Source organism: Phyllostomus discolor, chromosome 5, assembly GCF_004126475.2.
Source record: "Phyllostomus discolor isolate MPI-MPIP mPhyDis1 chromosome 5, mPhyDis1.pri.v3, whole genome shotgun sequence".
Lineage (NCBI taxonomy): Eukaryota > Metazoa > Chordata > Mammalia > Chiroptera > Phyllostomidae > Phyllostomus > Phyllostomus discolor.
The window spans coordinates 107626038-107641444 of NC_040907.2; the positions used below are offsets into that span (position 1 = coordinate 107626038).

General features: G+C 43.3%; 1 protein-coding gene across 1 annotated transcript in view; it reads left to right on the forward strand.

Moving 5' to 3' along the window:
* Positions 1-15407, forward strand: part of DRGX (dorsal root ganglia homeobox) — a 29248-nt gene that overhangs the window by 13521 nt on the left and 320 nt on the right. The gene's annotated exons all lie outside the window — the stretch shown is intronic.

Consider the following 15407-nt stretch of genomic DNA (forward strand, 5'->3'; position numbering starts at 1 on the left):
CTGCTTTAAAATCTTCAGATCATGAGGGAAAGTAACCCAGAAAATGTGAAGGGGAGCAGCCGCTTTGCTGAGTTTTAGCACACAGACTGAGAAGTCAGCAACAGGAAACTCTGAATTATGGTTTTCTTAAGAAATTAGAATAACTTTGATTCCTTGAAAATACCTGTTGCAAGCAGGGACCTGAGGCAAAGAAGCATCGGGAGAGTGGGAGAAACAAAGATCAAACTGGAATGACTTTGTATTTGGACAATCTGCCCAACTTCGAACTGTCATAGCACAAGCCACAGACGCGATTTGGTGTTTCTGCCTACAGCCAGGGAGCTATGGCAGAGATGTGGAACTTTGCCCTTGGCCACAGCACTGTTATTCTGTGGTGGGGGGGTGTGCTCTGCTTCCAGGGCCTCCAGCTTGGTCAGGGTCTGAGAAGCAGTGCTGAGGCTGCTCGCGCAGCATTCTCAGTGTTGGGGCGTGCGGTGGCCTGTGCTCTGAGGGAAGTGTCTGGAGAGGTCAGCAGGGCTGCTCAGGCACAGAGAGGGTTGGAGGTGGGGGCAGCACCCTCATGGAGTGGCTGGTCAAGCAGAGTGTTCCCACATGGAGGTGTGTCAGGCTAGCCTCCAGGCTCTTGATGCACAGGTCCCTAGATGGGCATCAGGCTGCCCCATCGGGAAGTGGGGAGCTGGCTATCTCAGGCCAGGAATCTGCCTACTGGGAAGAGAGCAAGGTAATGAAAATCAGGCACTTGTGGGGGGTTTTGCCTTTAATTATCCTTTAATTATCAAGCAGCTGACTAGCACAGTGGCTTCAAGCAAGGACTCTGGGTGGCCTGCCTGTGTGAATCCTCATTCTTCATTCTCTAGCCATGTAAGTGCTGAGAAGTACTGGAATTCTCTACCTCTGCTTCCTCTTCTATAAAGTGGAGATCTAATCATCCTAGAACTCGATTCATAGAAATGAATGAGAGCACATGAGTTAGAACATGTGAGGCCCTTAGTATAGGCACATTAGAGGTACTCAGGAAACACTATTGGTTATATTAACCAGGTTCTCCATTCTTATTTCCAAGTTACTGGTTCCCACTCACCTGTAAAGGACTCAATGAAATGTCTGCTTCTCCCAGACTCCTCCCATTTCTCTGAACATAGTTGCAGCTGACATTCACCTGTTCATTGTATTTCCCACTGTTCCAATTTTTAGCAGTGACAGGGGTTCCTCCCTGTCCCTGGCGGGATTTCCTTATAAGGCACCCAGCCCTTCCCTGGGGCTTTGCAGGTTGCCATGTGCTTTGGCACTCTGGCTGGTCAGAGAGGACTCCTCCCAGCCAGGCATGCAGTTAGTATGTTCCATGATTGGCTGTGCCATGGAAACTGCCAAATAAAAAGGCAGCAGGATCCTACCCCATGCAGAGAGAGTTTGTATAACAATGGTGAGTGTCCAGACAAAAAGCAACACAAAGAATTTCCTCAAGCTGTCTTAATGGCCAGCCTTGTGTTCACAATTTGTTAATACAGAGGAGGTTATTAATGGGCAGGGGAGGTGCTAGGGTTTATTCAGGGAAAGTACTGGCCATAGGATGGGCAGTGTGTTGGGGGCAGGAGAGCCACAGTGAGCGGAGGCCTGTTCCCTGGTGCACGTAGTCTGGCTGCCTCTAACCTGTGATTCTGAGAGCTGGGTGTGATGTGGAGACTAAATATAGCTGCCAGGGAAGAGCTTTCATTGCTCAGTCCACACTCAAAACCTGAGTCATAGCCCATCTCTGTAGCTGGGCAGAGGTATCATGGCTGACTGTCCCTAAACAGAGCAGGCAGGAGGAAGGGTGGGGCAGTCTACTGGGCAAAGGGTGCCTGTGGGGGCACTCAGTCCCTGGTGTGGCTCCCTAGAGTTAGGCCGGAGGTAAGAGAATAGCAGCAGAACAAGGGAATGAGGTCTGACCCCTTCTTATCCTCCACTCTCCATCTCGCTCCTAGGGAGGGGAGGTGGCTTCAGCTGTCCCAAATAATGCTTGGGGTGGGTGGAGCCTTGAGGCAGACAGGCTGCACCTGGAATTCTGGCTCTACCTGTCCTCCATGGCTGAGCTGGGTCAATCCAGGCCTTGGAGGCTGTGAGAACTGAGGCAGATGCTATGTGAGGCACCTCACTCGGTGCTGATATGCAACTGTGCTCAGTGGATGTTAGCAATCAGAGAGGCAGTCTTGGGCTTGCATTGCATTTGTGAGGACAGGGGAGGAGAGGGACAGGGTGTGCACTGCTAAGACAGGGTCTGGCTATGTCCCTCCTGAGAGCAAGGCCCTGTAGGTAGCCAAGAACATGCCCTGTGTGTTTCACGTTTCCTTGGCCCTTGGGCTTCCAGGCCAGGGTAAAGTGTTCATATTCTGAGACTGTAAGGGTTTTATTGGCTAATAAACATTTACCCACCAAGGTGAAACTCAGAGCCAGGGATCTCTTCCTTCTCTGAGCCCTCTGAGACCGTTCCACATGCCCCTATTCCTCTTTCATCACTTTTCCCTTAGTGTTGTGATTTTTTAAAAAACATAATTTTAAATATAAAAACTGCTTTATTGTGGAATATAATAATCATTAGAAACATTTCATAGAACACACATTAATGATGAATGAATGGATGAATGAATGAATGATTTTAAGTACCTATATAGACTGCTGTCAAGGACTTTGCCTGCACCCCCAAAATCCCTGAATCCCTGTGGTCCTTTCCACTCCCATCACATTCCTCCCCCTAAATGAAATCCTTTGCTGACTTTTATGGAAACATAAGTATATCTTTGGCAACCTCCTAAGTAGGCTTTCTGAAACACCATTGTTTAGTCTTGACTTTTTCAAACTTTATATATGTACATATATAATATAACATACATATAACTGGAATCATACAATATGTATTTTTCAGGTCTGTCCTCTTTGGCTCAGCATATGTTTGCAAGGCTGATTTATATAATGAGGTTTAGTTGTAGATTCTTTATGGTAATTTACTTACAAGATCAGATCATCTCTAAATAAAGACAGTTTGTCTCTACCTTTCCAATCCATTTTTTAAATTCTTGTTTCACTATGCCAGCCAGAAGCTCCAGTACAGTACTGAATGGAAGTGGTGGTAACAGTTTATTTACTTTATTCTATTTTTTATAATAGCTTTATTGAGATATAATTCACATAACATACAATTCACCCATTATGGTGGACAACTCAATGATTTCTTAGTATATTAATGAGTTGTGCAATGAGCATGACAATCAACTCTAGAACATTTTCATTACCCCATACCTATTAGCAGTCACTCTTCATTTCCTCCAAATCCCCTGACCCAGGCAACCACCAATCTTTATGTCTCTATAGATTGTGGATACCTTGCAGTTGCTATTGTGGAAATTTTATATGAATAGAATCATACAATATATGCTCTTTGTGGCCAATCCTTGTCTTAGTCTTGATCTCATGGGAAAATTCTCAGGGTCTCACAATTGTGTTTGCTGTCTTTTTTTCTAGATACCTAGTATGAACTAAAAATATTTTTTTGCCCTAGTTTTTTAAGAGTTTTTGTTTAATTATTATTTTAAAAATCATGCATATGAGTGGATGTTGAATTTCATCAAATACTTTTCTTCTGCTATTGAGATGATCACATGATTTTTCTTTCTCAATATATTAATACAGTAAATTACACTGATTAATTTTTTAATGTAAAACCAGCTGTGCATTCCAGGAATAAGCCCAAATTAGATGTGACAAGTTATCTCTTTTATAGATAGTTGCACTTGGTTTGCTAATATTTTCTTTAGGGTTTTTGCATCTTTGATCATGAGGAGATTGCCTTGTGATTTTTTTTCTAAAAAATATGCATTCCAGCTTTAGTATTATTTTAATTTACCCTAAAACTTGGTATAATAAGATCAGTAGCAGAGCTCCCCAGCTCTTTTATTATCTCTCCTGGTATGAGGACTGACTGGGCTCAGCTGGGCAGTGCTGCTGCTGCTTTCCCTGGGTCTCCTGAGGTTGAGTCAGATAGCAGCTGGGGCTGGTCCATACAAGAAGGGATCGCCTCTATATCTGGTGCCTGGACAGGGATGCTAGGAGACTGGGAGCTCTCTCTCCAAATGCAAGCATGTAGGAAGGGGTTAGATGGTGGCTGGCCTCCAAGGGTATAAAAGCAGAGATGGTAGGCCTTGTTAAGGCTTACTCTCAGAACAATTGTTTCTTCACTGTATTCTAGTGATTAAAGCCAGTCACAGAGCCAGCCCAGACTCAAGTGAAGGGAACTGCATCTGGTTGTGAATACTGGGAGGGTAGTTCATTGAAGGCTCTCTTTGGAGACTAACTGGCACAGATATCAAGGATATTCTGGCTTCATGACATGAATTGGTGTACTTGTGTTTGAACCTACCATGCTTCCCAGTCTTGACTCATAAGTACTTTTCAGGGAAATGGAAGTATTTGAGTCACTGCTAGATCCTTCTAAGTCACTCACTTCTGCCTCTAACACAGAGTTTGGTACAGAATAAAAGGTAGTGGAGTCTGAGTAAAGAAGAAAGGAGCATACTGGTCTAGGCCTGGAACACAGGCCTCACTTGGGAGACTCCAGTCTATGGCCCTGTACCACTGGCCACCTACTGGATCCCAGAAACTACTGGGACCTTCTGTTCTCCACAGCACCCACTAAGAACCCACTTTGTGTGACGCCTGAGCCAGAGGCTGAGTATCTGGTGAAAAATTAGGCCCATCATACCTAAAGGGCTTTCAGGTTGGGGATAAGCTTAGACAAATAGGGCAACAAAAAATTCCATTTCATGTGGCATAGTCATCTGCTCTCATAGAGGCCAATAAGGACATGTAAACTCTGGGGAGTGAGAAAGACTTTCCAGAGGAGATGCTTGAGTTGGGCTTGAAGGAAGTGTAGGACTTGTCCAGTGGGCACAAGCACTCCAGGCTGAGAGGACAGTGTGAGCAAAGGCACTGAGATAGGCAGGGCTGGTATGCTAAAGAAAGGTTCATGGAACCATGGTTCTGAGAGAGGAGGATAGTGTGGCCTTGAGATGAGCCCAGGCTCCAGAGTCAGACCAGCCATGGCCAATAAACATCTTCCTCTTTTTATAGGTTCAATTTAAGGTGGACCCTGGTCTCCATATCTGTGAAATGAGGATCAATATGACCATCCCCAATAGTGCCTGTGGTTGATAGGGTGTGTATCTGTGCCTGACACATCCAAGTATCTCATAGTTGCTGGTGATTATTGTTAGGATTATGATGGTGATTAGGTTTAGGTTTACAAGAAAAGTGGTTGGATCATCCTATGAGTGCCGATGGGCTTGCTCTTCCTGCTAATCAATGGGGCCCTGGAGTGCAGGGAGCTTAGTGGAGGTTTCTGGCCTGGGCCCAGAGGCAGCAAGAGGAGCCACCTGCCCATTTGAGTTCTGGCTGCTGCTGACAGAAGTGGGTAGTGCTCACTGGTATTGGACCGCCCAGGACTGATGTCCCTGCTGCTCCTCTGGTTGCACCAGGTCCTTGGATCTTGGTGCTGTCATTATTTGTTTGCCCCTTCAGAGACACTCAGGCTGAAATGGGAGCCTGATGCTGGCCGTCAGACTATATCACAGCAAAAGGGATGGTTGGTGATCCCACTCCCACCAAGGAGTATTTGCTGAGTGAATGAGCAGATGTCAGGACAGTGGATGTACAGTTATACCTGGAATAAAGGTAGAGGTGGGATTTAGCATCAGTTCTACAAGAATAACCTGCCAAATTAACCTGAAGAGATTGGCATTAAGCAGATTGGGTAACTTTGTCAGCACTACAATTTTCCTTACCATGGAGTATTAAGAAACTTGGAACCTGGGAAATAGCAATTCTGTGGAACTAAAATATGCTGACTTGGTCAGGAAAGTTAGCTCCTCCCTCCCTTTCTCCCTTTCCCAAATTTTCAAGTATTGTTGTGTACCAAATGGGACATTTTAGTTTTGGGATCTGGAGTGTGGGGTGAAGATGGGCAAAGAGCTCTTATGGCAAGGTTGGGAGGCAAGTTGGGCACAAAAATAAACAACTCATGGTCAAAGGGCAATAAGAATCACCCAACAGAGACAGGAGAAAGGACTTCAGGAATTCCATGGTAGAAGATGTCTGGATGTGAATTTGACCTTGTTGTGAGTTTGATTATTGGTAAGCACACTTAGCCACAGCATCTAAAAATCTATGCTTAAATATTGTAGGCATTGTACCAATATTCCCATTCAAATGCTCCTCGTGAGTCATAAAACATATTTTATGATTCACAAAATGTTTATTTTTTATTTGTTTTACTATAAAGCAAGAACAATGAGCTACAGCATCTGTGTTAAGCATTTCATAAACCCACACATCCATTTCCTTGTTCAATTCTGTACCCTTTGTCTGAACATTCAACCAGAAATCTGTGTGCGAGAGCTCTACCTGTAACCAAAATTGCAGCTCACTTGCCTCTAGGGAGAAAATGTGCCATCACAGAGATGAGACAGAACTAACTTAATTTTTTTCTGGCAGTCTCTGTAGTAGATCAATTAAACTTCCAAGGAGATAAAATATTTCAGGCTGTATTTATTACATTAAGTATGTTCAGGCCAACCCTTTCAAGCATGATGTCATATAAGAATGTAGGCTGATTAGATCAATTCAGCAGAATTTGCTGTAACTTATTGGAAATCTGATTGTATGTTTTAATTTAGTGTCCAGGAGGTATTACATTCTTCAAATAATACAATTTTCAGGCTGCATTTAGTAGCCAGTTGGGTCCGTCGCAGACTTTGGTGATGGCATGTTGGTGGGGTAGATGGAAGAAGTTGTGGCCTTTTGTCTTTTGGGCTACCCCATGCAAACAGACTCACTGACTTCGAACTCCACAGAATGGAAAATGGACCAAATGTTTCTGGTGGATTTTCCATGGAGCTCCCATCAATAACTCTAGTGTAGACTGAAGGGATTAGCAGTCATGGAGTCTCAGCAGGGTGCTGAGAACATCTTTATTCTTTAGCAATTTCAGTGGCACTCTGTTCTATTCCCACCATCTGAATAAAAGGAGATGGGGAATCATGAGTAACAAAAAGGAGTTTGAAGTCAGTGAGTTCCCTTTTAAAGAAATGTTTAGAGAGAGTGGAAAAGACAATGAAACACAAGAAAAATATAAATGTCATTCATAACTTAGTACTCAGAACCAACCACTGTGAATATTTGGTATTGGTACATTTGTTTTCTTTCCATTTATAAGTTTACATCTCTAATAAATTTGTATATTTCATAACTTACTTGGAAATTTTAAAATTTTAAATTAAAACATTTAAATTTATAAATATTTTCTATTTCTAAATAAATTTATAGGTGTACATAGGTACTTATGATCCCATATGGATATGGTACATGGCTATACATATACATATATATTATGTGTATATATGTATTATATATACATGGATACATAGGTATTTACACATATATATCATACCAAAGGCGATCACATTTACTTACTGTTTTTATTTTATTTTATTTTTTAAGATATATTTTATTGATTATACTATTACAGTTGTACCATTTCCCCCCCTTTATTCTGCTCTGTCCTGCACACCCCTCTCATCCTCATTTCCCTGTTAGTTCATGTCCATGGTACCCTGCTTTTTAAACTTAATATTTTATTATTATATTTTTTTCATGGCACTAAGTATATAATATAGTTTTGTCATAGCCTCACAGTGTTCTGTTTGGGTGGCTATAACTTGACTGTTAGGTTACTCAGAATTTTTTGTTGCTATGTGCCATTCTGGGATGACTTCCTTTGTAGCTAATTTAATTTTGAGCCCATTCATTATTATAGCTTTTCAATTGCTTAAAAAAACCCCTACAATCCCAAATCTAGAAACCTAGTAATTAAAACATGAAGCTTTTAAAGTTTGTTTGGCTTATCCCTGAAAATTCTATTGGCATAATAAATTATTCTACTTTTTTGTCAGACAGGAAGGTCTTCATGAGGAACCAGTATAGCCATGGGAACATGGGAACTGTGTGTAATGCAGGGGGGAGGAGCAAGACTGGTGAGGACACACACGGCACAGTCACTTTCTGTGGCAGATCTCACTGCTTATCCTGGGTGGACTCTGGGGTGGTGCTCAAACAAATCGAGTTCTTCAGCTGATTATTGAAACGAGTTAGTAATTGGAACAAACTGTGAGTTGTGATTTAGAATTGCCCTTTAATTTGTATGGGGTTAATAGAAGTAATAATTGTTTGAGGACTTAGTACCTGATGCTTTATAGAATTTCTCCTGAAGGCACCTCTCTCAGGTGAGAAAGAGAAACTTGGAAAGATGGATAGATGCCCCATGACTGTAATGGTGGAGCCAGCAGCCAAAGCTCAAAGCCCACTTCCTTCCACCTCAGCAGGATGCACCAGTTTTCCTACCCCAGAGACATCACTCTCATTTGATAGGATTTTGATTATGATGACTTGGTTTTGGGGCCGAAGTTTTCTAAAGCATCTTTGTTCCCTCCCTGATGTAATAAAAAAAAGAGTGCTGAGCCTCTCTTTTGGCTGACTCAGTGTTGCCCCATCACTAACAGTGGCAGATGTGGTGTGCTTTTCAAGGCCCTTTCAAATATTGTCACTTGTGACAGGTCCTGACTTTGCCAGTGTTGACATCAGGCCATCTTGAGTTGTACTGCTGTGCTAGTCCTATACCAAACGGAGTCTGGCTACTGTAAATTCTGAGTTTTTGCTGTCTTATAAATTTTTGTCTCTTTTCTCAATATTACCCATCAATATGACTGCCATTGGCAGCCACATTGTTTTCTAGGTTGTGGCAGTCTTGTAAATCAAACAATTTATGTTAGAAGTGCAATTGGAACAATCTTTAAGAACTTGGTGAGGGCCTTGAGTGTGCTTTCCACAGGCAAAGTGCATGTGTTTTGGCATCTGGTTTTCAATTGGTAACTATTTATTCCCCTGCTGGCCTGAGTATCACAGAGGATACAACTCCATTTTATTGCTTCTGGTTTTCAGTAGTGTCCAGAAGTTGTTTGGGCAGAAGACATATGGAGAAATCTGGTGATGCTATTGGTATTGTGAATTATGGAGAAAAAAAAAAGAGTTAGTTTTATAAAGATCCTATTTTTTGAATATTTTTTTCTTTGTTAAAATGTTATGGGAGTTAGAAAGATGCTGGTTATTGAACAATTTATATTTAATTGCAATCATTGAAATTCTGAGAACATATGTTAAAGTTGGAAGAAAAACTCAGCTTTGTAATTCACATATTCTAAAACTATTCCTTTTGTGTTGAAAGGGATTTAAACACTTGTCCACTACAGTCCATACTGTGTATAAAGTTTCTGTACAACATCATGTCAAGGGGTCTTCAGGGTATTATGACCACAAACACATCACTCCAAGAGAAAACCCACTGCATATGAATAACATGCTGATGGTAAAAAAAGAAAACTCCTCTTACTCTTACTTCCATCCATTGCTTCTATCCCACCTTCCATACTTAGCAAGATAGTCAGAAGCTGTTACTTCATATCCATTGTGCCTTGGAGTAAAATCAGCTAAATCATCCCGGTTCTTTTCTTTTCACATCTCCCTCCCTCCTTCTCTCCCTCCCTTCTCCCCCCTGCCCTCCCTTCTTCCCTTTCCTTCTCTCCTTTTACTCTGATGACCTGACCATTACAGAAAGGAAAAGAACTTTATCCTCCTTTTTTCCTACAGGTTCTGTCTCTGTTAAGGCAACCCATGGCCAAATTGTGTCACAGTGAGCTTATTGTGAAGTCATATTAACCACATGCTCTATCGCTGAGCCATGTCCCCTTCTGTACAATTGGATTCCTGGGCACAGATCACAGACTTTACACTTTTCCTTGATAACTATCATTGCATTAGATTTGTCTTCTTGTTTGCCTTTGATCTTGTCTATTGTATAGATTGCCTCTCTCAGTCTTGCCCCTATCAATATTCTAGGTCTGAAAATCTGTATTCTCATTCAGGTAAGGGCAGGATGAAGAGAAAGTGACTCTCACTGGTTCATTTTCAGCATTGTTCCATGTGACTGTTTAGATGTTTAGGAGTCCATCTATAAGCATCAATCAGCCTCTGTGATGGACACTTAAGCTGCTGTTCAGACTTGGGGTGTAGAAGAGGAAAGAGGGTGACACTTGTGATGGGCTGTATCCAAAAGAATTTTGTTGGCCTGGGTGTATCTCTCAGGGTCTTCTGCCCTGCTGTAGAAATACCCACCCAATAGGCCCTGTGCAGAGTTTTGGGACAAAGGCTGGTTCTATGCATATGTAAAAATCATGCAATGCTCCCTTAGCCAAAGACATGGCAGGTGGAGTGGATTGAGGGTGTCAACCCATGGAGGTAAGGCAGTATGTTGCTGGGGTGAAGGGCCTTAAAGGTCTTCACCTACTGGAGGAGCCATAAAGAAGTCTTGAGAGCCTTGGGTGTTCCTCATTTTTTTTCTAATAAACTTGATGTGAAGTCTTTTTTAAAAAATGTGCTCAACTTTATTTTTAAGAATTTATTTTTTATTTTAGTTTAGTTTTAATTGTGGTAAAACGCATGTAAGATAAAGTTTACCATCCTAACCATTCTAAGTACAAAAATGCTAGATACTTATTGTTGTGCAACCAACACCACTTTCAACTCTAGAACTCTTGTCATCTTCCCAAACTGAAACTCTGACTCCATTAAACCTTAGCTTCCATTGCCCCTGTTCTCACACTCCCTGGCAACCATCATTCTTCTTCTATCTCTGTGAAGTTGCCTATTCTAGGCATCACCTATAAGTGAAATCATACAGAGTTTGTCTTTTTCAGACTAGCTTAGTTCATTTAGAAAAATGTTCTTGAGGTTCATCCATGTTGTAGCTTGTGGTAAGATTTCCTTTTTTTTTTTTTTAAGGCCTAGTAATACTCCATCATATGTATAGCCCTTACAGTTTTTAACCACAGTCTCCCAGAATCATTGTATTCCTCTAGTCCTCAGTTTCCCATCTGTCTGGTGTGGGGGTTGGTGCACAGAATCTACTCTCTCCCACAGCCTCAGTTCTATGAGTTAATTTATTTCTCTTACCTCTGAATCTGGGTTTTGCTGGGCAGTGGTGTACTTACTGGTGTCTTTTGTGGTGTGTGACCTAGCAGGTATAGGCTGTGTATCCAAGGGAAGGAGTGTCTGTCTTACTCAAGTGGTACTTCTTCATACTGCAGGTGACACATCCATTATTGAGTCACAAATCATCTAACTCCCCTTTGATGCTTACTTACACTGAAACAAAGCCTTGCTGGGGACAAGAATCAGCTTTAGACATGTTGAGCTAGCTCCTCTTGGGCTGGCCTGACTAGGGATGGATGCCCGGGACTGAGCCTGAAGACAGTGGCCCTTTCCAGGTCTCTGACATCCCAGTATCCCAGCCAAGTTCCCTATGACTCTCAGCACCTACACAGCTCAGGCTCCCACCCCTCACTGGCCCTCCTCATATTTGCTAATAGAGTCTAATTCCAGTTTTCCTTCTTTTTAACATTCATTTAAAATTGAGGTTAAGATTCTGAGTTTAAAATAAGTTTACATTCATTGTAGAAAAATGAGAAAAACTCTAAATGGACACAGAGAAGATAATCTTTAGTATTCCTACTGCCAAGCTGGTTCACCTTCTTCATATTTTGGTGTCACAGCATGTGTGCTCCCCTATGGGAGGAAGATGTGGAAGAAAGGCAGCCTACCCTGTGGGGTGGCTCCCTAGACTCCTGGCACAAGCACTATTTCTAGCAAAGACTGCAGCTCCCGCTGAGTCAGGCCTAGTGTCAGTGTGTGGCTGTGTCTGTGTGAGAGTCACTAGGAGAAGTGGAACAGTCAGGACTGGGGATCTGACACAGTGTAATTCTTTGTTTGCTGCTCTCGGTGTAAATGTTATCAGGCTTGAGGCCTGCCAGGGGCTCAGGGTTATGGACTGTACTCTCAGAATTTGCTTTGTAAACTTGGCATTTGTGATTTGTCTTACACTCATCTGCTGTATCAGCCCATTGGTCAAAACTGAGGCAGGAAGTGACAGGTGCCTTTCAACTTCCTGTTCCACTGCTGGAGAACAGAAAGGCCACCAGGAGGTTCTGGTCCCACCTCTGCACTACACTGTGCAACCTTGGGCAGTTACTCCCGGAGCCTCAGTTGCCTTACCTAGAGTGGCCCTGAGTGATGCTCACCCCTTAGGGGAGCCAAAATGGTGATGAGAGGAAGCAGTGGGTGCTGGTGAAGATGAGCTTCCTATTGCTTAAGCAGCCTTGAAAAAGAAGAGAAAGATGCCCAAATGTGCTTGAGAAAAGAGTGTGGGAATGACCCAGCTGCTCCCATAACCATTGCTGCTGAGGCTGCCTCCTGAAGGCCGATTCCACAAGTGGGCCCTGGGGCCAGGCCGCCCTCCCTGTCTACCTCCCTCCTTTCACAAATACTTCCCAAGGACCTGGCCTATTGTAGGCACTGTGCTAGGTGTTGGGAATAGAGTAGAGAATAAGACAGAAGGGTACTTTCCCCCTTGGGAGCCTACAGTTTTGGCATATGTGTGGGGGGATACAGACAACAAATAAGTGAACAAACTATGAAAAATCCATTTACTCTTTGTACCAGTGTGGGGAAGATGTGAGTAGAGGGCTCTAAAGGAGCCTCACCAGGGAGCTCTGAGGAGATGGTCCTCAAATGGAGCCTTGAAAATACAGATGTGAGAAAGCTTCCAAGGTGGAGGGAGGGTCTCTTCACTCACAGGCAGTGCCCAGAGAAGGGTGCAAGGTAGGGAGAAATGTGTCCTCTTTTGAGACAGAGGGACTCAGTGGTTAAGGAGCAAGTCCTCTGCCTGGTGTGAGGTCCAGCTCTGCTACTTATTATTAACATCAGTCTCCCCTTGGAGCCTACTTCTGAGAACTGTTCTTAAGTTCTAGTCCACACAGCTCCCCAGCAGGGTTCTGCTGTGCCTGGGATGTAGGCCTCTACAAGGAGGCCTGGCTGGTGACATCCCAGAGGAGGGAGCAGAGGGTGGTGGCACCCATCACACAAGGATTTGAAGGCCACGGGGAGGGATTTAGATATATTAAAAATGTGGATTTGGGTCCAAAACACTCTCTATTTGCAATGCTGCTTTTTCTAAAGTCACTGAGTACTTTCAGAAAGAGCCAAGGGACTACCAGAGCACAAAGGCAGGGGCTGACTTTGCTGCCCTCTCCCAATTGTCAGGCCTCAGGTACAGACACTGAATTCCAATTGTCCTTGGCAGGGCCATAGTAGACCATCTCCACCATCTTAGTGGGATCTGGCTCTGCAGCCAGACTAGGCTGGGTGGCACGGAGAGGCTGCTTCAATTTACTTCTCTTGTAGGGACCATACATGGGGGCCTATGATTTGACCTATCCAAGGGGCTCATAAAATCTTTCAAATTATGTCATGTTGGTAGTGGAGGACCCACCCTATTTGGGTGCAAGTCTGTGTGATTCCAGCCTCCCCACCTGCTCATGGTGGGCCTTTGGAGCCCATGGGTATCCCTCAAGGACAGGAGTAGTACCAGCACTGCTGAGCATTGCTCAGTTCTCCCCTTGGAACTCAGATGGCAGATAGAACCACAGGATTACATGATCAGACTCTCCATATTCCTCCCCCACCCCTCAAAAACAAAACAAAACAAGAAAAAACATTTTTTCTATTTGTCTTTATCTCAGAAATGGCACATCCATTCATTCAGATGCTTGGCCCAAACCTAGGCATCATCTGTGACTCAGTCTTTCCCATTCCCCTTCTTGTAGTCCATGAGCAATCTGTACAGGCTCAGACCTTCATAGAATCCCAGAATCTGGCCACTTCTCACCCCCTCCCCTCTAGCCTTCCTTGGGCCAAGCCACTGTCAGGTGGGACTGCATTATTATAGTAGCCTTCCCCACCCCCAATTTCAGATAAGTTTAAGACTTTCTTTATTCAAACCCACTGAGGCTTTTTCTCATGGTGCCCTGCATGGTCCATAGGGCAATATGAACTTGGTTGCCCCTGACCACCCATCTGCTACCCTCTCTTGCTATAATCTGTGGCTTTAGTCCATCTGAATACCTTGTTGCTTCCTGAACAGATGACTTCTGTCCCCATATCTATGCTGTTGTACTGCTCTTCTCTCTAGTTGTCCTGGTCTTCTGGATAGTCACATAGCTGTCTCTGACTGTCACACTCAGGTCTGCCAAGCACTGTGCTCTGTTCATGCATCCATAGTACTTACCACAGCCTGATTTTTCCTCTCCATTAGAATTGTGCTTCATGAGGCTGGGGTCTAGCTGCTTTATTTCTGCTCATTAGTCACTAGGACCAAGAACAGTGCCAGAAGCTCATGGGCTAGTTGCTAAATACATTCGTGACTGAAGCAACTAGAGAAGATGGCAGTTTCTCAAACTTAGTATGGCAGAGTGTTATGCTGTCCCTGTTCCTGGAGTGGGCCATGCAGGGCTGGCTAGCATGCTGGGCAAGGCTATTGTTCTGAAGCCCCCTTCCACACATGGGGACTATGCTACGTGATTGCCAAACCAGCTCCTTCAGAGCTTCTCAACACTCAGTCCATAGCACCTTAGGTTCTTGCTTAATTTTCAGGGACATTCTTGGGCCGTAAGAAATACTCAATGGTTCTGTTCATAAATGGTTAGGCCCAAGCAACTCAGTAAGCACTTACATCTCAATACTTACTAATTATTGGAAGAATAATAATTATTAGAAGAATAATTAGAATAATAAATTTAAAAAAATAGTTACCATGACTTTCTAATGGATGTAAGCCTGATAGGCTCTGCATGGCTTCTGTGACTCATATTGGAGGCTACCACCCTCATTTTATGATTCATGTGGATTTTTGTGAGGTGCTTGCAAAACAGCAAAATTCAGCTTCACAAAATATATAACGTCCTTGAAAGACATACAGCATGAGCTCATGTTAAAGCTGTGAGCTGCCTTTTAGCTAGCAGCTTGAATGGCATCTGACATGTGCCTGCATTTCCTTTGGCTTCGAATATTTAAAATCTCACTGGAGTGTCGTTCTGGGTTCTTAAGATTCTTTGGCATATAGTTTGGGGATTGTAGGATTATATCATTAGATTCTCATAATGATCCTGTGAGGTAGGTATCATTTGATTTTACAGAAGTATGAGTTAAGGCTCAGAAAAACCAAGATATTGGTCTAAGGCCACGCAGGGAACCAGGACTGGCCAGGTCTCTCTGGTGCTCTTATAATCCGTTGGACTGTCAACTGGATCTCTTGAGTTGTGCATTATTGGAATCCTGAGCATTTATTACCTCTCTCTTTAGTGTCCAGAACCAAACAGTACCAATCAGCCCTTTGTTCCTACCCCAAGTCCTGAGAAACAGAATATGGACAGTGA